Source organism: Taudactylus pleione, unplaced genomic scaffold, assembly GCF_031769625.1.
Source record: "Taudactylus pleione unplaced genomic scaffold, aTauple2 ptg000016l, whole genome shotgun sequence".
NCBI classification, from domain to species: domain Eukaryota; kingdom Metazoa; phylum Chordata; class Amphibia; order Anura; family Myobatrachidae; genus Taudactylus; species Taudactylus pleione.
This window is the reverse complement of record NW_028284418.1, coordinates 41,947,873-41,974,691: the sequence shown is the minus strand read 5'-3', so window position 1 is coordinate 41,974,691 and position 26,819 is coordinate 41,947,873.

Here is a 26,819-nt window from a genome sequence, read left to right as displayed (position 1 = left end):
GCTATTAAACTGTCTCAATGAATTGAGTGGTCATTATCTACTGCCCAAATTCTGCTGTATAATGGTGGTCTTTGACCTTGTTATAAGCAATGTAGTGCAGTGACAGCAATATTGTCCCTATAAAGATCACCATATAAGATTTCCAATGGCATCATTAAAGCCTGATATGTGAGATAGCAGAGAGCTGCTAGAGTCAACAATATAGCTGACACCAGCTAGAGATTTATCCTTTAATAAGGAATTTACAACTTCAAGTTTGATTCACTCAGACAGGGTTTTAAAGGGCCTATCCATTACACGACTTTGTGAACAATGCGACCAGAAGGTTTTGGTTGCATTCTTCACAAATTCGGGTAATGGATAGCCGACAAGGACCAGCGATATGTGTGCACACTGGGTTCTTGCCGACGCCAACTATCTACTGAACATGCCCGTCAACCTGGCGACGTTCGTCAGGTTCAGCATGTTCAGAGATTTGGGGTCAGACTCCTGCACTGAATGATGTTAAGTGAACGCTGTTCAGTGCGGGCACTGCACCTCTGCGATCTGAAGGGCTGAACACTAGACGTTCACTCTTTTAGGTCGCCTAGTGGATAGGCCCCTTTAGATAATGCAACAGACAATATATTTTAATTATAGATCATATGCCTCTTCTACCCCTTGAAAAGCACTCAGAAAAGGGGGCTTAGGGTTCTGGAAAATTTAGATCCTGAAGGTAATGGCTGCGACACTTCCCGAGATGAGCTAGAAGTAGGAGTAGTAGTGCCAGAAACCTTAGCGTTAGTGTATCAGTGAATAGAGTGGAGAAATTGACAAGTGAAGAAGTTGCCCATAACAACCAATCGGCATCTACCTATCATTTTATAGAATGTAATTGATAAAAGATACCTTGAAGCTGATTGGTTGCTATGGTCTACTTCTCCATTTTATCCCTCAAAAATTTGTGACGTCTCTCCTTCAACTTCATCTCTCTTGAAGGTTTGATACACCTCCCCCTGAATCAATTATTAGAAGTTATTATCATCTTATACACTCCAAACACAGCATGAATATTCCATCCCCCCATGCATCTCTCTGAGCACTGAATGCATATGAGTACCTCTGGTCTTCAGTGATATCCTTGTGAATGGCAGTAAACCTGAACTTAGATGTAGTGGTTTGTGTCTACACTCTCACTTAGTCCTGAGCTTCAAAGAGCACACTTTTTTATTTTTGCAAGTTTTTCTTTGCCCATTTATTTGTGCCTATAGATAGACATGGGCTTTAGACATGGATACTGCAAACATAAACCAATCCTGCACCTGCAGATGTCCTAATCACCACTACTGAGCTATTCATCCAGTCCAACAAGCCTCCCTCTCCAGTCTGCATCCTAACCTCTGTCCCCTGATCACTGTCTCCTGTAGCCCAATCCTCACCTCGGTCCTACTCTGCCCAGCCCTCCATTTTCCACTCTTGAAAATATTTTATTTATAGCCCTTCTTTCCAACACTCATCACTTGTGCCTCCTGTAGACTGAAAAGCACCAGCCTGCAAACAGATGGAAACAGTTTAGTACCAGACTCCCAGTGGTTGGGTTATTTGCTACTTTGGCCTGGCTTATGTCTGCTTTCTGGAAAAAGGGAAATGATGAACAGGTTAGGCACCTATAGGAGCTGCATATGCATAGTAAGTAATTAACAGATGGAAAAAAGATGAAAACATGTTATCTCTACAAAGCCAAGCATCCTAATATTACAGTACTGTATGAAGTATGAATAAGGAGTTGTGTATTGGGGTTACTGCTGCTTCTGCCAACTCATGTACAAACTGCAATGGAAGTTTAGGTTATGGATAATGCAGTATGTGCACTGTGTTCTACATAAAACATTGGCATCTGTGAAAAACACCCTTGATGTTCTTGCAACATGGTCTGTTCCAAGAGCCAGGTATAGTGTATGTGCCATGGACAATTACATTTGTGCAGTGTTATTTTGTGTGAAATTATTTGGAAAGAGAAAAGTGCTATGGGTTTCTGTGCAAGATGCAGAGCAATGTAACTTCATACCAGACATGGACACATACAGTATACAGTCAGATGCATAAATATTGGGACATTGACTGAATTTTCATACTTTGGCCTCTATTCACCACCACAATGGCTTTGAAATAAAACAAACTAGATGTGCTTTAACTGCAGACTTTCAGATTTAATTTGAGGGTAATTACATCCAAATCAGGTGAACGGTGTAGGAATTACAACGGTTTCTATATGTGCCTCCCACTTTTTAAGCGGCCAAAAGTAATGGGACAAACTAAACAGTCCTAAATCTAACTTTCATTTTTTAATACTTTGTTGCAAATCCTTTGCAGGCAATTACAGCCTGAAGTCTGGAACGCATAGACATCACCAGACGCTGGGTTTCATCCCTGGTGATGCTCTGCCAGGCCTCTACTGCAAATGTCTTCAGTTCCTGCTTGTTCTTGGGGCATTTTCCCTTCAGTTTTGTCTTCATCAAGTGAAATGCATGCTCAATCAGATTCAGGTCAGGGGATTGACTTGGCCATTGCATAACATTCCACTTTTTAGCCTTAAAAAACTCTTTGGTTGCTTTTGCAGTATGCTTCGGGTCATTGTCCATCTGCACTGTGAAGCGCCGTCCAATGAGTTCTGAAGCATTTGACTAAATATGAGCTTATAATATTTCCCAAAACACTTCAGAATTCATTCTGCTGCTTTTGTCAGCAGTCACATCATCAATAAATACAAGGGAACCAGTTCCATTGGCAGCCACATGCCCACGCCATGACATTACCACCACCATGCTTCACTGATGAGGTGGTATGTTTTGGATCATGAGCAGTTCCTTTCCTTCTCCATACTCTTCTCTTCCCATCACTCTGGTACAAGTTGATCTTTGTCTCATCTGTCCATAGGATGTTGTTCCAGAACTGTAATGGCTTTTTTAGATGTTGTTTGGCAAACTCTAATCTGGTCTTCCTGTTTTTGAGGCTCACCAATGGTTTACGTCTTGTGGTGAACCCTCTATATTCACTCTTGTGAAGTCTTCTCTTGATTGTTGACTTTGACACATATACTGTACACCTACATCCTGGAGAGTGTTCTTGATTTGGCCAACTGTAGGGGGTTTTTCTTCACCAGGGAAATAATTCTTCTGTCATCCACCACAGTTGTTTTCCGTGGTCTTCTGGGTCTTTTGGTGTTGCTGAGCTCTCCGGTGCGTTCTTTCTTTTTAAGAATGTTCCAAACAGTTGATTTGGCCACACCTAATGTTTTGCTATGTCTCTGATGGGTTTGTTTGTGTTTTCAGCCTAATGATGGCTTGCTTGACTGATAGTGACAGCTCTTTGGATCTCATATTGAGAGTCAACAGCAACTGAATCCAAATGCAAATGTCACACCTAGAATCAACTCCAGACCTTTTACCTGCTTAATTGATAATGAAATAACGAGGGAATAGCCCACACCTGTCCATGAAATAGCTTTTGAGTTGATAGTCCCATTACTTTTGGCCCCTTTAAAAGTGGGAGGCACATATAGAAACCGTTGTAATGCCTACACCGTTCACCTGATTTGGATGTAACTACCCTCAAATAAAATCTGAAAGTCTGCAGTTAAAGCACATCTTGTTTGTTTCATTTCAAAGCCATTGTAGTGGTGAATATGGGCCAAAATATGAAAATTTGGTCAATGTCCCAATATTTATGCACCTGACTGTATATATTATTTCTGTTGGGGGACATGAAATATGCTATCACAGTGGTGCCTGGTGCTAACTACAGTTCACTAGACCACCGATGATGAGCCATCCACTGATGTGCATCACATGAAGATAGATCACCATCTCGTTGTGGCCAGGGCAGTGGGAAGCAGTTGATATGGGAGTGGAGGTTGTCCTCTGGTGAGCTACAAGGGTGGCTGCATGTAAAGAGGAGGTTGCAGGGACAGGAGCCAGCAGGAGACAAAGAAATAAAAAGAGCAGAAGACACAATTAACACAGTCCACACCCAAAGTCAGATACACCAAGGCAATGCACAACAGCTATATTAAAATTATATATTACAGCTTACGTAATTTAACAGGCTATGACTTGCAAATTGTAAAAATAACCTGTTTGTGCTAGAAGGATAATATAAACTTTTTTCTTTCTCCCCTGTGAAAGTCTGGTGATAGCAAAGATCCTATTTTCGTCTATGAAGATTTATGTATAATTGAAATTGACCATTGTTAAAATATGGCATATTTTTCCATTAATATGGGTTTTAAAAATCCTGTTACTTATCACCATGTGTACATAGTTCATCAATGTAAGATTTCTTGATGTCACATGTAAGGTACACATTTATATTGTAAATTCCTTTGAATGTTGAAATTAAACAAAAGGATATAGGGGGTCATTCAGAGTCGGTCGCAAGCGCTGAGCGCTCGCAACTGACTTGATGTTGCCCCACTGGGCATGAGACTCGGCTAGCGACGGACGCTCCGTCGCTAGGGGCCTCGCAGCAGACGGGTCGAGCTGTCGATGGTGAGTGACAGCTCGCCCCATTTGGGAGGCGGGCAGGGGGTGTGCCTGCCCAAATGGAGGCGTTCCCGCTTGAACGCTTGCCGTTTGGGGGTGGCCCCACTGACATAATTGCTGATGTCAGTGGGTAGCTTCCTGCTCGATCAGAGCAGGAAGCTCCCTGGGGCTTACAAGTGCCCAGACCCAACCTTAGGGTCTGGTCGTAAGCCCGATGGTCTTGATGGTCTTGACCGTCTTGACCATCGTGACCATCACCCATGTTGGTTGCAAGAGCTGTGGGTGTTAACCCACAGCTTAGTGATCAACAAGGAGGCGGTCGTTCAGGATGCAAGCGGCCGTCCTGATTCAGTGTGACTGCTTGCAACTAATGACTGCCTCTGAATGAGGTCCATAATGCATTGTGCCTTTTACATTGTGCAATGTTGAAAGTTCCAGACTGATAATAAAGTGGTCCTGTCACAGGGTTTCTAAGAATAACTCAGTCATATTAATGTTAGCAGAATATTCTCTTCACTGGATGTAACATTAGCGCACATACATATGGAGTGTCTTGTAATATTCCCGTTTCTTAAATACTACATAAAACATTGATTTTTGCTTGATAACGTTAAAACAAATAAAAATTAGAGCAATTGAAATGTGTAGTTACTTATCTTAGTACATTTAACCCTATGGAGCTACATAATGTCACAGTGCGCCGGACACCGGTCGTCACTTACAGGTCCCGGCAGCACTGGCTTCCTGATGGGCAGTGGGCGGGGAGATCCCCGTGCCCGCTGCCGCTGACGTCCTCCCTGGCTGCTGTCAGGTTCTCCGGTGAGCAGCAAGCAAGGAGATCCCGGCGTCTGCTGCCACTGGCTCCTACTGTGGAATGTGTGCAGATGGCCATGGCTACCCTAGGGGTTCGCGCGCTGTACTGCAAGTAGAGTTAAAGGGACAGGTAGGATTAGGGAGTTGCTGATTGGGGCAGGGTTGAACCCTGACCTATATAAGGAAGTTCCTGGCAGCACTTCAGTGCCAGAGTATAGGCTGTTTATTGGTTCTGACCTTGGCTATTCCCTGTGACCCATTTACTCCTGCTCCCTGGTACCATCTCGTCTGTTTGGTTCTGACCTCGGCTATTCCCTGTGACCCGTTTATGCCTGCTCCCTGGTACCGTCTCGTTTGTTTGGTTCTGACCCGGCTTGTCGACTACGCCAAAGTTCTTTGCACTTCAACTAGTACACCAGCACCTGTATAAGAAAACCTAACCTGAGGGTCGCGACCTGTGTGTCGGACACAGCCAAGTCCATACCTTCTTGCGAGGGTCCCTGGTGAATACCGCAGGCACATTAAACTCCAATTCCCTTAATACAGGTTGCGTCCACTATCCGTCCGAGAGTTTGTGACACATAGGAACATAGGGCCTTATTCAGGTTGGATCGCACGGCTGCGTTCGCACGCAGTCGGCCGATGTTTGCATTCTGCACATGCATATGCATCGCAGTGCGCGTGCGCGAACTGGCCGCTGCAATTGGGAAACGATCGCAGTGAGCACGCAGAGTCTGTCTTGACATGAATTGACCATGTGGGGGGTGGAGAGGGGGTGTAGTCGGCGGAACGCAGGCGTGTCTTTGCTTTTGAACGACGTTACAGGGGTGTGCATAATTAAGCACCTGCAATTGTATATGCTGGCAGAGGTCTAGATGGTGTCTGGAAGTTTCGCAGTTTGTGAGGTAGGGTCAGGTCAACCACAACTGTGGTCAACTGTGCAAATTGTTCCGATGTTACTTGGTGTTACCGATGTTTTTGCTGACTTGCGGATGCATGTCATGAGAAGTGGGCAGGCTTTATACAGTGATAGGCATCTTGGTATAGTGCTGTGGTTGCCGTGGATTCATTAGCATATTTTCACAGCTAGCAGGTGCGTGCAAACGCAGCTGTGCGATCCGTGCTGAATCAGGCTCATAGTTGCCATATGCCAAACTGAATACACTCTTAGGGTTGTGCCCTAAAATGGTCCATCCAGCAAAACCTTTTTCTACCATTACAGTATGGTGGCTATATGAAACGTGTTTAAGTTTGTGTTTTAGAGACACTTACCTTGATAAAGATGCCGCAGTGCGTTGAAACGCGTTGATAGAGTGTCTGTTCACATGGGGGGATCGCATGCCTGTCTGGATTGACATTGTCTCTGTAGTGATATACCCAGGCTCCATCTACCTACAGTGTACCTGGTGTTAACCACATATGGTATGCAATGCCCCTTTAATTTTTATTAATAAAATATACTTTTATCTTCCATATCCATACCATCTGATTCCATTCCTTCTTTTATTTGACGCTGTTCATATACAGGTATATCCCCATGAGGAATTTGGTCATATAAACTAAGACATTGGAGGAAGATAAAAAGAAACCTTTATGTGCATGCATCATATTGCTAACAAGTAAGCATACATGTAAGCATTCTTACTGTATGGTGGACTGTCTGCACACTGGGGACCTTATTCAGAGGCGGTCGCGAGCGTGCGCAAGCCCCAGAGCGACAGAGAAACTCTGACACTCCGGAGCTCGCTACTAAAGGGGCGGCTGTCGATGTTGATCGGGCTCCATTTTCATGGAGCGTCCTCCTGGACGCTCGTATAGCTGTGGGTCACCACCCACAGGCTATACGAGCGTGCATTTTGATGGCCGCGATGGTCGTGACCATCGCGACCATCGAAATTGCGAGCCGGAGCCTGCGGTTGAGGTTTTCAACCGCAAGCTCCGGAGTGATTTTGGCTCTATCAGAGCCAAAATCACTCCCACTGACATCACTAGTGATGTCAGTGGGCCGGCTTCTGACGGGAGGCGTTCCCGTGGGAACGCCCCCGTCAGGGAGGCACGCCCCCGGCACGCCCACCAAAGGGGGCGTGCTGTCAATCAACATTGACAGCACGCCCCCTTTGATCGGACACAACGAGCGAAGGAAAGTCCTTCGCTCGTCGTGTCTGGCGCATGCGCACGACGGAGCTCCCTCCGTCGTGCGCATGCTCAGTGCAGACCATCGACCCACTTGCGAGCGGACAGCCGCTCGCGAGTGGGTCTGAATCAGGCCCTATGTCACCACTTTCTGTTGGATTTAACACGAAGGGTGTAAAAGATTTTGGACTCTAAACTTTATCACACCATTGTATATTTGTTTATGTTTTTAACATATTGGAAACAACATTTGGAAAAAATTCTTCATCTGAAAGATTTCTGGAACCATCCAATATTGTAAGACCGCTCTTTTTTGTATCTAAAATGTAACTAGCCTGTCATAATGTTTCCTCTACTTTGTGCCTTATTCTACTGTTAGACAGAATGCTGCAGAAGGAGAAAGGTGATCATTGAATTACATGATCACAATGGGTCTTGTAGTCAGCATATGAGAGCAAACTGCCTGGAGAAGCTGCTGGGGAGTTATGATGGTAATCTGGGTAAAGACAGAGGTCTCATATGGTTATCCTGGTCAACAAAATTACTGCAATTGTCTTTTTATTTTGGGTGAAAGATAGTGTTAGGTGGGCAGGGCCGACCTGCCCATTATGTTGACTATGCAGGTGCGTAGAGCGCCAGCCAGCAGAGGGTGCTGTGACTAGCCACCGGGCCAAAATTCAGTCCCTAGGATGGCCAAACTCCTTCCCGCGAAGCTCCCCCCCGCCGCCACACTCCTTCCCCCCCCGGCCACCGCAGGGAGGCACCATCTGCCGGGCGCCCACTGAGATTTTGTTACCAACGGGCGCCCGACTGTTTCTCCGCAGCGTCAGCCAAAGTTCGGCTTCCGGCTCCCCCACACGGGCACTATGGTTATATCTAGCATTGGGTGCTGCAAAGGACCTCTGCTGTCACACCCACATGACCCATGACCAAAGGGGGAGGGGCAAGGATCAGAATGGGAGCCAAAAGTGTTCGCTTGCCACGCTTCGGGAACGGTGACTCGCTATGCTCGCCACAAAAATATATTCCCCCTTTATGCCCACATGGATGGTAACACTGGAGTGGTCTGTCCCTTAAGCAGGGGTCACGTGGGTGCAATGTTAGAGAGGTAATTTCTCCAACTAGGTTCTAGGAGCAACACGGACGTCTTGATGTCTCTCCCATAGTTCCAAAGAGCAGCGGATGGCAGCAGACGCAGGATCGGGGCTTAAGGTAAGTATTGTGGGGGGGGGTTGTGTGTGTGGGTGACACTCTTACAGGGGGTACTATTACAGGGGCCTTACTACTGGGGACACTTTTACAGGAAGCATTACTACTGGGGGCAATATTACAGGGGACATTACTACTGGGGGCACTATTAAAGGGGCCTTATTATTGGGAGCAATTTTACAGGGGGCATTACTACTTCGGGCACTATTACAGGGGCATTACTATTTGGGGCACTAGTACTGGGGGCTTACTACTGGGGTCATAATTACAGGGGCATTACTACTGGGGGCATTGTTACAGGGGGCATTACTGTTGGAGGCACTACTACTGGAGGCTTACTACAGGGGACACTACTACAGGGGGGTACTACTACTGGGGGCATTACTACTGGGGCACTAGCAAAGGTAGCATTACTTTTGGGGGCACTATAACAGGGGCACTACCACGGGGGTACTACTGTAGGGGGCACTACTACAGGGGGCATTACTACTGGGACCACTACTAATGGGGGCATTGCAGAAGGGGCTCTGGATAAGGGGCACCACTATTGTGGGCATTATGTGTAAGGGGCACTTCTGCTGTAGGCATTGTATAATGGTCACTACTACTTTGGGCATTGCATTAGGGGCACTACTACTGTGGGAATTGTATTAGGGGTACTAGTACTATGGGCATTGTGTATAAGGGGCACTAATGTGGGCATTGTGTAAAAGGGACAATTCTGTGTTTCAGAACATGAATAAGGGACACTACTATGTTGTGCAATGTGAATCAGGGGCACTATGTGCGGTGTAATGTGAATAAGATTGTGCTACTGTGTGGTGTCGTTTGAATTGCGGATACTATTGTGTAACCACACCCCATTCTTTTGAGACCTCGCCTTTAGCATACCTCCCAACCATCCTGGTTTTAGCGAGAAAGTGTCCCAGATGAGGGGGAATGGTGACTAGATGCCATGCACATGGATGCGTCATCTATTGACTGGAGAAAGGGACTGGGAGCATACCCAGCAGCTCCAAGAGCACTGGGCATGTACCCAGCATGATTGGAATTATGGGGCGGTGCTCGTGATTATGTCTTTTCCAATGAGACCACACCCCTTTCCTTTGTCGGTGCACGTACCTTCGGTGCATGCAAAGTCCGCCAGGGGGTGCCAAAATGTATCTTCGCTTGCCAAAAATATTAGGCTCGGGCTGGCCCTATAGGTGGGGTGTGTTTGGAATGTGTGAAGAGCGCAGCAGCACAGGTGGAAGGAGAAGGTGTTTAGGTTAGAAATGTCACACACACTGCTGTACGTGCGATGAGAGTCAGGTGGGTGGCTGTTATATAGTTAATGACGTCTGGCATCTGCTTTCATTGGTATGTCTGGTATATGTTATTATACGGATGACACTCAAGTCTACCTATCCTCTCCAGATTTATCACCATCTGTATTGGTCCGTGTCACTGAATGTATTTCTGCCATTTCATCTTGGATGTCATCTCACTACCTGAAACTTAATATTTCTAAAACAGAATTAATTATATTTCCACCAGCCAATAACAGTTACCAATCTGATCTCTTTATCACTGTTGATAACTCAACAATCCACCCCACCCCACAAGCTCGCTGTCTTGGTATCATCCTTGATTCTGAACTGTCCTTTGTTCCCCACATTCAATCTGTATCAAAATCATGTTACATACATCTAAAAAACATATACAAAATTCGACCATATCTCACACAAGACACTGCAAAAACTCTAATCCATGCACTCATTATTTCCCGCATTGACTATTGCAATAGTCTCCTTACTGGTCTTCCCAAAAACAGGCTATCGCCATTACAATCCATTATGAATGCAGCTGCAAGGCTTATCTTCCTTGCCAAACGTTCATCGTCTGCTGCCCCGCTCTGTCAGTCCCTCCATTGGTTGCCGGTTTTCTACCATATTCAATACAAAATACTGTTACTTACACATAAGGCCATTAACCGAATTACACCAACATACATCTCTTCACTCATCTCAAAATATCTCCCAACCCGACCTCTCTGCTCAGCACAAGATCTGCGTCTCTCATCCCCGCGCATTACTTGCTCCCATTTACGGTTACAGGACTTTCTTCGGGCTGCACCCACTCTATGGAATGCCTTACCACACACAATAAGACTTAACTCTACTCTTCAATCCTTCAAGCGTTCCCTGAAAACTCACCTCTTCAGACAAGCTTATCAGATTCCAGAACTGACCACATAACCTTCATAGCTTCCATGTCTTATTACATCCCCTCTCACAGTCCACACATAACCTCACATATTGTCTTTCTTTCACATACTCCTGACATTTTGCCGACATTCCTGTGTGACCGGATCATGCAGCCCACCAAGAAACTCTGCATTCTGGCCGGACCAAATTGCAATATATATAGCACCTATCCTTGTGTATCAATGCCTATTTCCCTATAAATTGTAAGCTTGCAAGCAGGGCCCTCTTACCTCTATGTCTGTCAGTTATTACCCTGTTTTGTTCTATCAATGATTCCATTTGTGAAGCGCAACGGAATATGCTGCGCTATATAAGAAACTGTTAATAAATAAAATAAATAAATAATACCTGTTCTTAAATATTGCAATGTGAAACTTCAATGGTTTTACTATGTAATTGTACCCTATAAACAATCCAAATAAAACTGGTACCAAATTAGCTGTTAATGGTTAACTTTCATGAAGTATCAGTTGATCTAGACTGTAGCTCTTAGCCAGAAACACCACCAAGAGTTAAAAAGGGAGGTAGCCCAAGGTATCCCCCTTACCAAAGTTATAACATCATTTTGTTCTTCTCTATGTTGGACTAATCTTCCCAAATGGTACAGACCCAACTACAGGTGGGGGTCACCAAATACATGAAGAATGTTACCTGCCCTGGTGCCAGCCTATAAAATTGTGGGATGACAATCAGAATAGAGACAGTAATGAACAAGCTCCCTAGTTGGAGGTGTGACTTTGTAATAATCAACATATACATCAACCTGCCATCTATGGATGCAACATTGACATCCAATGAACATGAATACTTGTGAATCTTAAATGAAGAACTTTCATATTTGTATAAGTAATATATTAGGTTCAGTTGCCCTTTAAAACAATGTACCCAGGGTAGAAACATAGAAATAATAACTTTTTTTACCAATACTCTGAGCTGGATACTGATTATTTCTTAAATCTCATTTACTCCAATTGAACCCCTTTCTGGCACCTTGTAAATCATTATTAATTATTAATATTATTAATTATTATTATTATTAATTATTATTATTATTATTATTATTAATAATAATAATAATAATGTATAGCTCTTTTTATACTAACCAATTCTGTAGCATTTTTGTTTTTAACATCAATGTATGTTAAGTATAGGTTAAATAGGATGGTTTTGCTTTAATAAGCAAACAGTACATATACCTTTGGAGGGAATAGTTCTGCACAGGGAGTGCCTGTATGGGTTGTTTTCATCGCAACTGTGTCTTACACAGGCGCCTAACAATGCTGTAAATGACATAGTTACACCCATGTTATTTAAAACTGGTCTTTCTGGAGAAGTGAGTGCAACACCTTATCATTGAGTTTAACATGTCATGCTGCACATAACTATCCTAGCACACCCAATGAACAGAAGTATTCAACATTCACATTCACTATGATCAGCTGTTTCTTGCTGCTGCCTAAAGCATTTGACCCCCTGGCTTTACCATCATTGCTCAGGTTGTCAGACAACGCCAGATCTATACAAACCTCCCCACAGTTTCTGCTCAGAAAATATAATGAAGGCATCAAGAAAAACGAAAAATATTTCATTTCATATTTTCTTACAGGAGCACACGTAAGATAATGTTAGACTCAGTTGTTCAACTGCTAATAAATGAGCAGATCTGGTCCTCAGTGCCAAATACCCGTCTCTGTGTGCTATTCAGTTACACACATAGGTGACCTACTGTAGTTGGTTGAATTTAGCAGATACAGGTGCTTAGCCAGACAGACTGTGTCTCCTTAAGGTATTGTGGTCAGAGGATGACACATTATGATCACTTGTGGACGTCAGAGTCCGGTCTTCAGGTAAGCAATGATCAAAAATTAGATTGTGACCAATCATACAGATTGACTGACTTCATTGATACCTCCGTGGCCTTACATACATAACTTGTACTGATTAGGATTGCTAGTTCCACAGATAGTCACAAAGGGGAGATGCACAGTTTGGCCAATTACTCCTCTTGTCCTCTTTAGAAGGTTTGGTACTTCTCCCCATAGACAGAGCAGGTCACTCGGGTTCTATGTAAAAAAGTGATACATATAGAAGGATATACATGAATAAATACATGTAAAGCTCATTTCTCAGTTCTTGGCTGTTAGATAATAAAGACATAACTTATATTTTAATTACGCAAGAACTTCACACAACTACGTATGACCATTATCAAGAGATTAAAGTTATTCATAAGTGTAATGATTCAGACAATCTTACCCTAATACACTCCAGAAAACAAAGGTAGATACACTGTGAAATATTCACATTGTTATGGTCTAAAAACCTTTACGTTTATTCTGTTGCTGCAAATCGTACAAGACGTGTCTTACTATTTGATTCATTAATGCTGTAAGTTCTGCAGCTTTTCAATTATTATAATCTTATACTTACAACCCCATACTGTATAATTAAAAAGGGTATAATTATCTTGTATTGTGAAATACAGTCATTTGGTGAACAAAGTTAAATATACACATGGAATACTAGTTCATACTTATCAAATTAAATTATAGTTACATGTACAGCAATTTGGGTGTTTCCCTAATAATGATATAATGTCAAATGCAACAAAGCCTACAAAAGGTTCTGACCTACCTGTGAATTGACAGTTCACCTTGGGATTTCTAAAGGTGATGAACATATCAAATAAATCAGATGATTTGTTTTTTATGTTTCAGGATTTTTTTTTTTACTTTGACCTTATGACATCATAATCAATAATTATTGCGATGTAGGTTTTAATCCTGCATTTTAGCATCCAATGTTTTATTGGGCAAATTGGTCTTTCTTAAACTGTAAGTAAAAAGAAAATAAAGTAACTGAGTAAATAGTTCAGTTTAAGGGTAACAGAAAAATACTTTTATTAGGAAAGCTGGTACGATGACTATGTTTGTTTATGGCAACAATTTTAAACCGTTTAATTCAGTTACAAAATTATATTTCAACAACAAAGTTAATTTAGAGTTTAAATTAGCAAAAGTCTACATTACAGAACTGTATCAAGTAATGAAGTTTTTAATGCTTTCCTAGAAGACAGAAGCAAACTACAGAGGAGAATTGTATTAACCAATTCATGAAACTAAAGCCAATATTGCAATATTTATTAGGACTCAGAATAATTAGCATGTAAATTAGCAGCTCGGTATTCTCCTTGAATGTATTAACTCATGATATTTTCTAGGAATAAAATACAAGACAATAGAATTTTACGTAGTGGCTCTTAATGACCCCCATGGGAGCCAAAGTAATTACTAAGATTGGAAAACCTAGCTGCAAATTTAATTTGCCACCCCAGTGATCTTTGTATATTGGAGAGATGTTCCATAGACTAAAGAATAAAACATGAGAAAAACAAAATAAACACACATACACAATTCTTTAATAATCTTTAATTGGGTAGAGGACTCCCCAAAACCACTATTCCTCACTTTATTAAATAAACAAACATTCTTCTTACTTGTAATAGTCCAAGGGGCTTATTTATCAAGCTGTTTGACCCAGTAAGTCATGCAGAAATAACAGATTGCACATGTCTGACACTCAATTAATTAAAGAGGCTATTTAACAAATGTGTACTGGAGGCGATATCGCTGAACTCTCTTGGGCTTTACGCAAAATCGCAATATACTGCTGTCCCCAGAAAATGTATGTGGATATTGCAGTTGTGCAGTTTCTTAAGCTCCGAAAACCAAATGTTTTAAAAGCTTGACTGTGATAGTCAATGTAATCTGCAGATGGTGTTAGCCGACTGTGCCCAATGGGAGCAACACAGCTGGAGAGAGAGTTTTTCCCCTGTGGGCCAAAGCTGATTGAGATGGCTATTGCAACTATTCCGCCTTGGCATTTTCCTTCACAAGCACTCAGTGGCCAGTGTAGAAAATGCTTGAGATTGGCAGGTGGTGAAGGGGAGTTCCTAGGGAATCGGTATGATTAACCGCCGGATGCATGGCTGGCGGTTCGAGCCCCTACACCAGCACCCCGGCAGCAGTGAAAATCCCGATCGTCCTAAGGTAAGTGTTTGCAAACCTATTCTACCTCTCTCTTAGGGGTGCCTAACCCTAACCTCCCCCCAGTGCCTAACCCTAATCCCCCCTCTAAGTGCCTAAACCTAACCCCCCCTTCCCCGCCACCTAAACCTAAATCCACAAGGATGTGCCTAACCCTAACCTCACCCTGGGGGTGCCTAACCCTAACCCCCCCTTCCCCTAACCTCCTGGGGGGGTGCCCAATCCATATCCACCCCGGGAGCCCTAAACCTAACCCTCCCCCCCACGCGGCTATCCACACTCGGCGCCTGGCATCCCTTCGATTGGGATGGCGGGATTTTCACGCCTGTCATTAGACACTTGCCGGGATTAGACAGTCGGGAAGCCGGCGGTCGGGATTATGTCCATCGGCTTCCCGACTGCCACCCGTTCCTAGGAGGCCCAGTACTGATCATTTTGCTGTGGTCATTCAGATTATAAATTTTTATGATGAGGTTTTTCCTGTTTGCATTACAATGGATCAAGAAATAAGAAAGAAGGAAAATATATTTATTTTTTGCAAGTACCATAAAAAGAATAAAAGATTAATTTATTTTAAAGTCAATAAAATAGTGAATGAATATTTTGGGTGTCTTTTATTCTGATGAAATTTATTTGAAAATTGTGTGTGTATATTTTTTATTATTACTCTTGTTTTACTCTAGTCTCCTTCTTTCCAATATACTGAGCTGGTAATAGTGTTGCTCAAGTGGTTCAATCTTGTCAACTGCCCCAGCCCAAGGGAGTCAGGAAGAACCCCACCACTTTTCAGCAAAATGCTCTGAGGAGATGCTATTTTTACACCGACCCCATAGTAACTCACCACTTACCAGTCTGGAAGGGAAGTCGTTGACTTGTCAACAATCAGAATGGTGACAACCATTATGAGGTCAATGGAATGTAGACACTGTTTTGTCAGCAAGTGTGAAATGCTACTTACAGCTTTTTATGTCCTCTGGTAGTACATTTGTCAGCGTGATTAATTACTACCATGTTAACAGTTGTATTGCCAAAGTGTGTAACATGCTTTACATAGTATTTCTTACTTGCCAACATCACGGTGTCTGAGTTACGGTGTCTCCCTAATGCTTGCCGACATTCTGATTGTCGACATGTTGTATGTTTCTCGCCTTCACAATCTCTGGAGCATTATATTTTTGTGGTCTCCCTGTGAAAAGCAACCCACGATGTCAAGCATTGCAAGTGGTTGAGGATTGAAGATTGGGCACGGAGCCTTTTCGAAAAAGAAATATTTTATTGCACAATACACTGTACATGGAGACTGTCCAGTGGCAAACACAGGATTTTGAAAGGGAGGTTTCCAAATCCTTGATTACCGAACCGATGAAAAAACAATCTGGCCACATATATATATATATATATATATATATATATACTGTACAGTGACAGACTGGGGCATAAAGGGCCCAGAGAGGAATGCAATGGTAGGGGTCCCCTGAAGGGTGGAAGCACAAAGCTGAGAAGGTGAGGGCAGCTACCAGAGGGAAAGACGAATAACTGCCCAGGGCCGGAATGCATGACGCGATGCATTCCGCCTGTCATCGCATGCATGCCAGCGTTGGTAATGCCGGTATGCATGACGATCCTCGCAAAGGACCACTCTGTCGGTAAGAGGGGTTTCAGGGTCTATAACTCAGGAAACCCCTCTGGTGTCCTTCTGCGCATGCCGTGGGGGGTACTAGGAGGGATCCAATCGGATCCCTCTGACAGCACTCTGCATTGAGAAGCCTATAGGCTTCTATGGGTAATACCATCAGGAAGATGGTGTTACACAACGCAACCAAGTGCACTCTGGGGTTTGGTGCATATGAGAAATACGGTCAAACCCGCATTTTCGGGGTTTTACTGCATTTCTCCCTTTTCTCCCTTTGGTGCATCCCGCCCTAGGTCACCTCATGAGAGTTACTTTTCTTTCCACAATAAAAGGGGCCTGGGTATAATTTTAACCAATGGGAAGCAGCTCTCTGGCCCCCTACCATTCACTTTGCAATAAATGGGCCACCACTGCTAATGCACACAGGAGGTTCCAAATATACCATCACAAATACAACAAACCTAAAGGCATAAAATAACATTTAAAATAAAACAGTATAAAAAAATAAATAATACAAATAGACATGAGGGAGGAGAGATAGGGACAAGAGCGCTAGATGGGGAAGAGAGAGCCAGATGGGCAAAAGAGAGAGCAAGAGAGAAGAGGACAAGAGAGAAAGATCGATGAGAATGAGAGAGAGACAAGAGAGAGGCAAGAGAGAGAGCCATGATGTCAATAGAGAGAGAGAGCCATGAGGACAAGAGAGAGAGAAATGAGGACAAGAGAGAGAGAGATGAGGGCGAGAGCAAGAGAGATGAAAGCGAGAAAGAGAGTTGAGGACGAGAGCGAGATGAGGATGAGAGACAGAAAGAGAGAGATAATGATGAGAGACAGAAAGAGAGAGATGAGGATGAGAGACAGAAAGAGAGATGAGAATAAGAAACATAAAGAGATGAGGACGAGAGAGAGAGATGGGCACAAGAGAGAGAGAGGTAGGGACAAGGGAGTGAGCGGTAGGGATGAGAGAGAGAGAGAGAGAGAGAGAGTTGGGGACAAGAGAGAGAGAAGAGATGGGAACTAAATATACACTATATATAGATATGTGATGACAAGATATATATAGAGAGAGCTGGGGACAAGATATATATAGAGAGATGTGGGGGGCAAGAGAGAGAGGTGGGGACAAGATATATATAGAGAGGTAGTAACAAGAGAGAGAGGTGGAGACAAGAGAGAGAGTTGAAGGCAAGAGAGAGAGAGTTGAGGACAAGAGAAAAAAAGAGAGGTGAGGACAAGAGGGAGAGAGTCAGCCAGGGCAACTACTGGCACAGCTCACCCCAGTAATGTCCTGCACTGTCTCTGCGCTGTTCTATGTAGTACAGACACTGAGGTGCAGGGGGGGGGAGATTGTGTCAGCTGCAGAAACAGTATACACTCCTGCACTCACCCTGACAGGGGGGCTGGCACACAGATCTCCATTCCCTGGCTGATAATGGGCTCTTCCAGGCTGCTCCTGTCTCCCTGCAGTGCTGATGCTGCAGCTGCTGCTTACAATTTAGAACTCTCCCATGCTGGTCACTCAAACCCCTTTCAGCCATATCGAGAATCCCGGGAATTCTGCCTGCCTCAGCCAAATTCCTGGGTAATCGCGTATGTCTGAAAGGTAGCCGACCCTTCAATCGACCAGGGTTTTTCTACTCCCGGGCAGCTTTTACATAGAGTTAGCAGCGCAGAGCGTCCTATAGGATGCTCAGCGCTGCCGCTCACCAACCCCCCGCACTGGTGGCTGTGTCGCTGTAAATGGAGTCAGCGACACAGGACCCCAGCCGGACACTGGGGACACCCACCTGCGCTGGAGACCGCCAACTGGTCTCAGCAATAGCGGGCCACCCGCACTCCCGCTGGACCACCAGGGCAATAAAATAATTAAAACAAATAATTAAATAATAAAATAAAAAAATAAAAATGCAGCATTTTCATTGGCCGGCTTCCGGCAGCCCAATGATGACATTGATGACATCATCGGTGGCAGCCAGAGAGGGGATAGGCTAGGAGGAGCAGATGGAAGATGAGAGGCAGGTAAGCAGGCTTAAGTCTGAAAGGGGTCTACCTGGGTATTTCCCGGGTAGACACTGTAGTGTGATAGGGGGGTCTCGAGCAAATACCCGGGAATTTGCACAGGAGAAATTCCTGGGTCTGAGCAGGAAATTTCCCGGGTTGTATGTCTGAAAGGGGTATCAGTCAGAGCCCGCCCCCACCTTTCTGTGACAGCTTGTCTAAGCAAGCACTGCAGCCAACAGGGATAGTCATAGAGGCAGAGTTGCACAGTGGCCCCTCCCCCAACACTGAAGTCCCCGCCCCTCCATCCGAGTGCTGCATTGTGAGTACGAGGGTTTTAAAAAAAACATATTATCCATTGTGGGGGGGGGATAACTTGGCAGACACTGGCAGCACAATAGGCCACACCCTCCCATGGTAGGGGGTGGAGCTTAGAGTTAGTTGGGCCCACCGGGAATACCCCGACCTCCCGGCGGCCCAGTCCAAACCTGTATATATAACAGCTTACACAAGATTTAGGAGCACTACAGTAAAATATACCATTCAGCCGATGACGAAGCGCACACACACTTACTGACACAGACAGACACACACACACCTCTATCACCAAAAAACATGAAAGCAGTAGGCAAATACAGCCAGCATGGTTTATTAAAGACCCCCTCCCCCCAGTAGTGTCCCTCATACAGTGCTCCCATTAGTGGTCCCCCAATGCATTGCCCCCAGTAGTGCCCCTTAAACAGTGCCCACCAGTAGTGCGTCTTATACAGTGCCTCCAGTAGTGCCCCATATACAGTGTCTCTATATAATGCCCCCAGTAGTGGTCCCAATATACAGTGGAAGGGGGTTCTACGAGGCTGCACCCAAATCAAGGAAGGCTGACGTAGCTGCAAAATCCCCCAGTTGTGTCCCTTATACAGCATTGTTTATTAAAGACTACCCCTCCCCCAGTAGTGCCCCTCATACAGTGCCCCCAGTAGTGGTCTCCCTATGCAGTGCCCCCAGTACTGTTCCTTATACAGTGCCCTCAGTAGTGCCCTTTATACAGTGCCCCCAGTAGTGCTCATACAATGCCCCCAGTAGTCGTCCCCCCTATCCAGTGCCCCCAGTAGTGACCCTTATACAGTGGCCCCAGTAGTGGTCCGCCCTATGCAGTGCCCCCCACAAGACACACACAATATACTTACCTGAATCCCCGCTCCTGCTCCTGTCACCATCCATTCCTCTCTCTTCACCACTCAGCACTTTGGGAGAGACGTCATGACAACTCTCCCATCACCCACTATGGGAGCCGGAAGGCGGAGCTCATGAGTGACCTACAGCCAGGTTCCCTCCATGGATGCAGCAGCCAATGAGAGTCTATCTGACTCTCATTGGCTGCTAAAACAAACACACCACCACCGGGTAGTACAAGTGTACTACCCGGCGCCGGCCGGCAGTGTGTTTGTTACTGTGTAGTGCGGACCACACTCACTTCGGTCCACACTACACTTACTGAAACCGACGGCACTACACCACTGATTGGCTGGCAGGGGGGTCTCTGGGTACTCAGAAACCCCCCTGCATGTGCATATGCTGTCTGTATCACAGAATGCATGTTTCAGCTGGGCCCTATTTAAAATATAGTCCTTTGGTGGAGTAGTACATCACTAAGTGTACTCCGAACAATGTAACAAAAATTTGTACACACAAGTGTGACATAACAAAAGGCATTTCTGATGTCTCTTCACTGTCATTATTTATTTAACCCATAAATAAGGTTAAACAAGCAGCATTTTAAGTGTAAAAAGGTAAACTTCAATTGAAAATGTAACACTAAAGGGATAGGAAACTAGGATACACCTCCATACCTCCTACCACCAAACATTTTTCCACTTTTCAGCACATGTTGGTACACTTTCAGAATGTACAGGCTGATCCGGAGTACAGAACGGGGATTCTGACTGTGATGTCCGCTAGGTATAGCGCAGTAGCACACGCAGGGGAGGTTTCTGAGTACCCAGAAACCCCCCTGACAGCCTCGAGAGCAGACACCATGCTCTTAAGCCTGGCCCCCTCATGGCAAAATGCCGTGATTTGTGGGCTAGTAGGGAGGAGACGGAGCCAATATGACACGATTCTTTTAGACTTGCGTCATATGGCTCCACCCACTCCTGATTGACCCACGAATTGCGGCATTTTTCAGCTATGGCAAAAAAGGTCTAATGACATGGTGCCAGCCTGCCAGGTCCTGACCCCGCAGCTGCTGCAAGGTAAGTTGTCTGTAATGTATGTGTATGTGTATATGTGTGTATGTGTAAGGTACGTGTGACATATGTATGTGTGTGCATATAATGTATGTATATATGTGTGCTTGTGTATGTATGTGTGTGTACATATGTATGTGCATGTATGTATGCATGTAAATAATGTGTGTGGAAAGCCCCGTGTAAAAATCCTGTGTTTGCCCCTGCAGCTGGTGCAAAAATGAAAGTTTGTTACAGCATAGGGTGGCTGAAGCAGAATGCAACGTACGCCAGTTTGTGTAGCATCTCTTGCATGAGTTTGCACTATGCATGATCCAGGGCCGGCTCGAGGCATGTTCAACCAGTGCAGTCGAACAGGGGCGCTACCCCATAGAGGGCGCACCCATCCCAACATCACAATTTCAGTGGGACAACACTGTCCCTCTGTTCCACCCGTGGGCCGATATGTCCCGTGGGTGGTATGGTCGGGAGGTTGGACACCCCCACCGCCGCAGCTGTGTGGTGGTGCCAGACCCCAGAGTAGCTGAATGGATGCTGTGCGAAAAAGGAAATTATGCATTCCTGACTAAGCCACCCAAAGGCACAGGTCTACCATGCCTAACGTTAGCCCAAGCTTGTATATACTGTAAGTCATTAAGCAGTGAAGAGCAGTGACAGGGAGGAACTCTGCTATTTCAAGTGCTGCCCTGCTCTACTTCTCATACTTGTATAATTTGCACCCAACACAACAAATTTGGTCATGATTATGATAAGGAATAGCAGGTAGGGTAAGATTTGCATAGAAAAATAACTATTGTTTTAAATTAGGCCAATTTGTAAAAAATCTAATCAGTTAAAAAACCTAGAAGCAAGAAATTACCAATTGTGAAGCACAAGTACAGCACCAAAAATGCCATAAATGATTTAAATTGTGCTTCTACACAGTAATATTCCATAACATCATACTTCTTAATAAAACAATGTAAACAAAAGAACATATTTTGGTTGTACTGTAACCATACAAAACACAAAGAAACAAATACTGGCAGCGCAAACAAACATAATTTAGCAGAAAAGTGATACAATAGATATACAGTACGTGAAGCCAGGGAAATACAACATAAACCCACAAATGACTGCTGGCTTTACCATACAGGTCCCCAAAATCTCTAGTGGCTTTAAAATGCAGGTAGACCGAATCTCTAGTGGTGATGGAGACTATACACTGTATCACAAATATCTTTGATCATTTTATAATTCAGGACACCCCAAATTTATGGTGGCTTAACTCCAACCATAAGATTGTTTTACTATACAGGCCCAAGGTCTTTGGTAGCTTTATAAAGCAGGTCCTTGTCTGTTACTGATAAAAAGCAGACCAGAGATTCCTGGTAGTGACCCAAATCGAGTACTAACTCTTCCAGTGGACCCAAGCTGTCCAATGGTTTGCTGGAGAAGAAATATGAGGCCTACAACTACTTTTCATTTATGAACAGCCAGTGCCATCAACCACTCTGCATGGTAGGAGCCATCTCCTAGATGTGACAGAAGCCTGTTATACCAGTAACTGTGTGGACACACAGTGCTTTACTGCATCCACAGGCAAAGGATACTTCCAGGCTGTTTCAATTGTGATTAAGAATGCAAATTGTATTGACATGGGGAATATGCCACTACGTCCTTCAACCCATGCAGGAGGTCACTCAGTAAGAATACCTGTCTCTGCATGGAGACAATACATGCACACCTAGTATGGGGATCTACATGGTATCAGTGCAGAAATTCCTAATATGCAAGGTACAGAAGACAGAGACAGAGAGAGTGTTAAGGCAGCTAAGACAGGAGCTAGGGGGAAGATTTAGCAAGAATCCCCAGTGTGAGGCTGCTGTGTCAAGCAGGAGGTCTGAGACAGAGAACCTGTTAAAGAGGCCCTTCCCTGAATATAGGGTGTGTCTGTGGTGACAATACAAATAGACAAAGTCAGCAATACAAGGATTATGGACCTGATTCAGACCCGCTCGCTAAGGCGCGATCTCTCGCTGTGTGCGATTTTCACCCATCTGCGCATGCGTATAATTCACAATTTGTTGCAATCTGATTTTTTTAGCTCGTAAACCACTATCAGGTCGCTCCTTTGATTGACATATAGTGGCGTTTGTGGGTGGAAACAGGGGAAGGTGCTTGTGAACAAGGGAGTGGTGTTGCGAACGCAGGCGTGTCAGTCCCACAAAACGCTGTTTAAAGGGTGTGCATAATTAGCAAAGCAGCATCATTGTACATGTCACCTGCATGTATTTCAGCCCGCACTGATAGCAGTGCTTGCGGCGGGTAAAGGCAACCCCAAGGGCTTCGAGCTGCTCTGATGGCTCATGATGGTCTCGATTAATAATACGTTTCCCGTAGATGACATGTGTTGCGAGAGGCAAGGGAGCGTCTTCAGACACTTGTGAACGCACTTTGCGTAGCTCGCTAACACACAGTGGGCGTCCTTACGCGACGCAGTGCGAGCGCATAATTTACATATCCGGCCCCTTTTTGCCAGCGAGCGATCGCATCTTGCGAGCAGGTCTGAATGAAGTGGTAGGCGGCCTAGCTGCCCACTAATTAGAAAGGGACCAAGAAATTACATGGGTTTTTTATGCTCTCCATAAACAGTTAATATTGCTTGTGGCTGCTACCTTTGAGCATATTCCCATAGCTGTACTACAGAAATGGAGACGCACAAGAAAAAACAGTTCCTGGGGCTCCATTAAGGGGAATAAATACAATATATTTAGACTTTAAATCTCATAATTCATTGTTACATTTACATTTGTAGGATCTGAAGTTTATACTTTACTGAAATCTTAATTTCTTCAAGCAGCCTTCTTGTAAATCATGTGTCTCCTTCCCATGTTAATGCAGGATACATTGTCGTAAATTGGCATTCAGCTTCAGGGGAAAGTTTAGTTAGAGCAGAAGTTGATGTCAGGGAAAAAAATATTTATAGCAATACCCTTCTTGTAAAGTGGATATAACTCAGAGTGAATCCAAAATCGTTTTATTGCATTCTTCATAAATGTGATATAAACTTCTACACAATGACTTTTATATGCTTGTAATAAAAGCCGTAGAGACCTAAAACTTTGTATTTGTTCATTGTGACACAAAGGGCCTGAATCAGAGCTGCACGCTTTGCCGATATGAAAGCAGTTGATCGATGTTTTACTGAGCATGCATCTGAGGCGCACTGCACATGTGTCCCAGTTGTTACCGTACCATGACGCAGAACGAATTTGGACACGGGTTATGGTTTTTAGGGGCGTTACTCGGAAGTAAGAGGGGGTGGCCAGGCAGATGTGGGCGTATCACGGGTGTGTCGCTGACACGGGTTGCGTCTGAAGACACACAATCACCCACAGGGCCGCCATCAGGGGGGGTCCACCAGGACTGGAGTCCCGGGCCCGGACCCTGGCTGAACGGGGTGGGGGGCCTGACCGCTGCTACTGCCCACCACCAGTCACTGCTAGCTAACACCCGCCACTGCTGACCTGGTCCCGGTCCCATTAAGTAAATAGAGGAGGAGGAGGCAGCCCTGGCACGCTTGGGCCACTCCGCCTAAAGAACACCTGCTGGCCCCTGCTATGTTTAATAGAGTCGGCGCGTGTGATGTCATGATGTCACGCTCTACTGGAGGGCGAGGTTGAGAACCTGCGGATCGAGAGAAGCAGGATCTCTGCCAGGGAGGAAGCGGAGAAGAAGCCGGAGTGGGGAACTCGGAGCCTTCTTCAAGGAAATAAGGTAAGTGGGAAAAAGCTGTGCACAGCGGAGGATATGGCAGATAGACTTAATAATAATAAACAGGACAGGGAGGGGAGTGGTTTGGAAACAAGAGCTGGGCAGTGCACAGCTGGATTTAACAAACAGGGGGAGACTGGACTTAATAAACGGGGGAGGGGGGAAAAAGCGGGACAGATCATGGCACATATTGGATTTAATAAACAGGGCGGGGGGCAGTGAATTGAGGAAAGAGCTTAATAATTTTTGCCCAAAGCATTTGACAATTTTTGTTTTATTTTTATTGATAAGGTGGGGGTGGGGGGGCAGTCCTGGGCCCCACAATTTCTGATGGCAGCCCTGGCCACTCATACATGAGGCCATGCTTAGATGGAGAAACCATACCTGCCATAGGACTGGTGCCAGTTTGTATGGTGCGTCCTATGGTGCATTGAGACGGTTTTGCACCACCCCAAGGTACTGTAAGTGGGTATCTCAGTTTTTAGCATAAAGAAGCAGATGCAGCTGCTGCAAAACATGTCTGTGACTCAGAATCAGGCACACAGATAGTGTGGCTGTAGCAATTTGTTAAATGAGCTTGACAAGTTTAAGGAAATATAAACATACAGTAAGCACACGTTGCAACTGTTGCATTTAGGAAGAGGTCCTGGTCCCTAGCCTCTTATGGAGCATACACACAGTCAGATTTTCCTTCAGATATGTACAATAACGATTTTAAAAATCGTTCAATCGTTCATATCTGAAGGAAAATCTGACATATCTGACATGTTTGTCAGATGAACGATGAACGATGCGCGTTCCCGATGGTCAGATAACGATATCTGACATCTGATGTGTTTGCAGTCAAACTTGGACGATTCCATTCATTTCAATGCAGTCAGAAATCGTTCAATCGTTTAATCGTTCATCTGACACATCTGACCGTGTGTATGCACCATTAGGCACCAAGAGGAACCCAGGCCAGCATAACTGCAAACTGATAACATAATAAGATTAATATAATAATATAAAGATAATAATATTGTTTTTAAAGGGTAACTGTATTTTTTAATGATCAATGATATTGCCCAGTGCAGTACAGTATGGACATAGGGCCTTATTCAGACCCAGTCGCAAGCACTGAGCGCACGCAACCAGGTCGATGTTTGCCCACTGGGCATGTGCACATCGGAGCCTGCCCATGCATGCGCATGCGCAAGACCCGGCTAGCGACGAGCGTTCCATCGCTACGGGTCTCGCACCAAAGGGGGCGAGCTGTCGATGGTGATTGACAGTTCGCCCCCTTTGGGAAGCGGGCAGGGGGGGTGGCCGGCCAAATGGAGGCGTTCCCAACAGAACGCTTGCCGTTTGGGGGGGGCCCCACTGACATCATGATGTCAGTGGGGAGCTTCCTGCTCGATCAGAGCAGGAAGCTCCCTGGGGCTTGCGCTTGCCGAGACCCAACCCGATGGTCGCGATGGTCCTGACCATCGCGACCATCAACCTGGTCGCTCGCTACAGCTGTGGGTGGAGATTTATTAAAGCTTGGAGAGAGCTAAAGTGGGGAGAGATATGTACCAAACAATCGGCTCCTAACTGTCACTCTACAAACAAAAAATGACAGGAGATTATTGATTGGCACTTTTACTCTCTACAAGCTTTGCTAAATCTGCCCCAGTTTCTACACCAATAGGAGATATCAACATGGTCCACTTCTTCATTATTTTCACTTCTTGATACAGCAACCCCGAAGTGGCAACCAATTAGCTTCTACTGTAACTGTCATATTACAGGCTGTGCTAGAAAAATGACAGTCAGAAGCTGTTTGGTTGGTACTTTATCTCTCTCCACTTTATCTGTCTCCAAGATATGAAAAAATCTTTCTCTCTGCTTGTGACAAGAATCCAATCTGCCACTAATGCTCTACAAGTGACTTGCAAACTTTAATCTCTTTTTGTAGTTATAGCAATTAAACCAGTGCCAGTTTACCAACTTTCCAAGATCCATTTTCTTCTCTGTCATGTCTGCTCAGAGAAGCTTATTTATGAGGTTCTCAGGAACCTAAATATTACTCGTTAACCTGTTTGCTTAGATATGCAACGGAAAATGGCACCAATAGTGTCTGTCTGTTCATTTCAATCCCTGACCCTCACATCTCAGATGGGCGTGAAATATTATGTTGACATTCAGAATGTTCACATGAGAATATTGACATGGGCATAATGTCAGCATGTAGCATG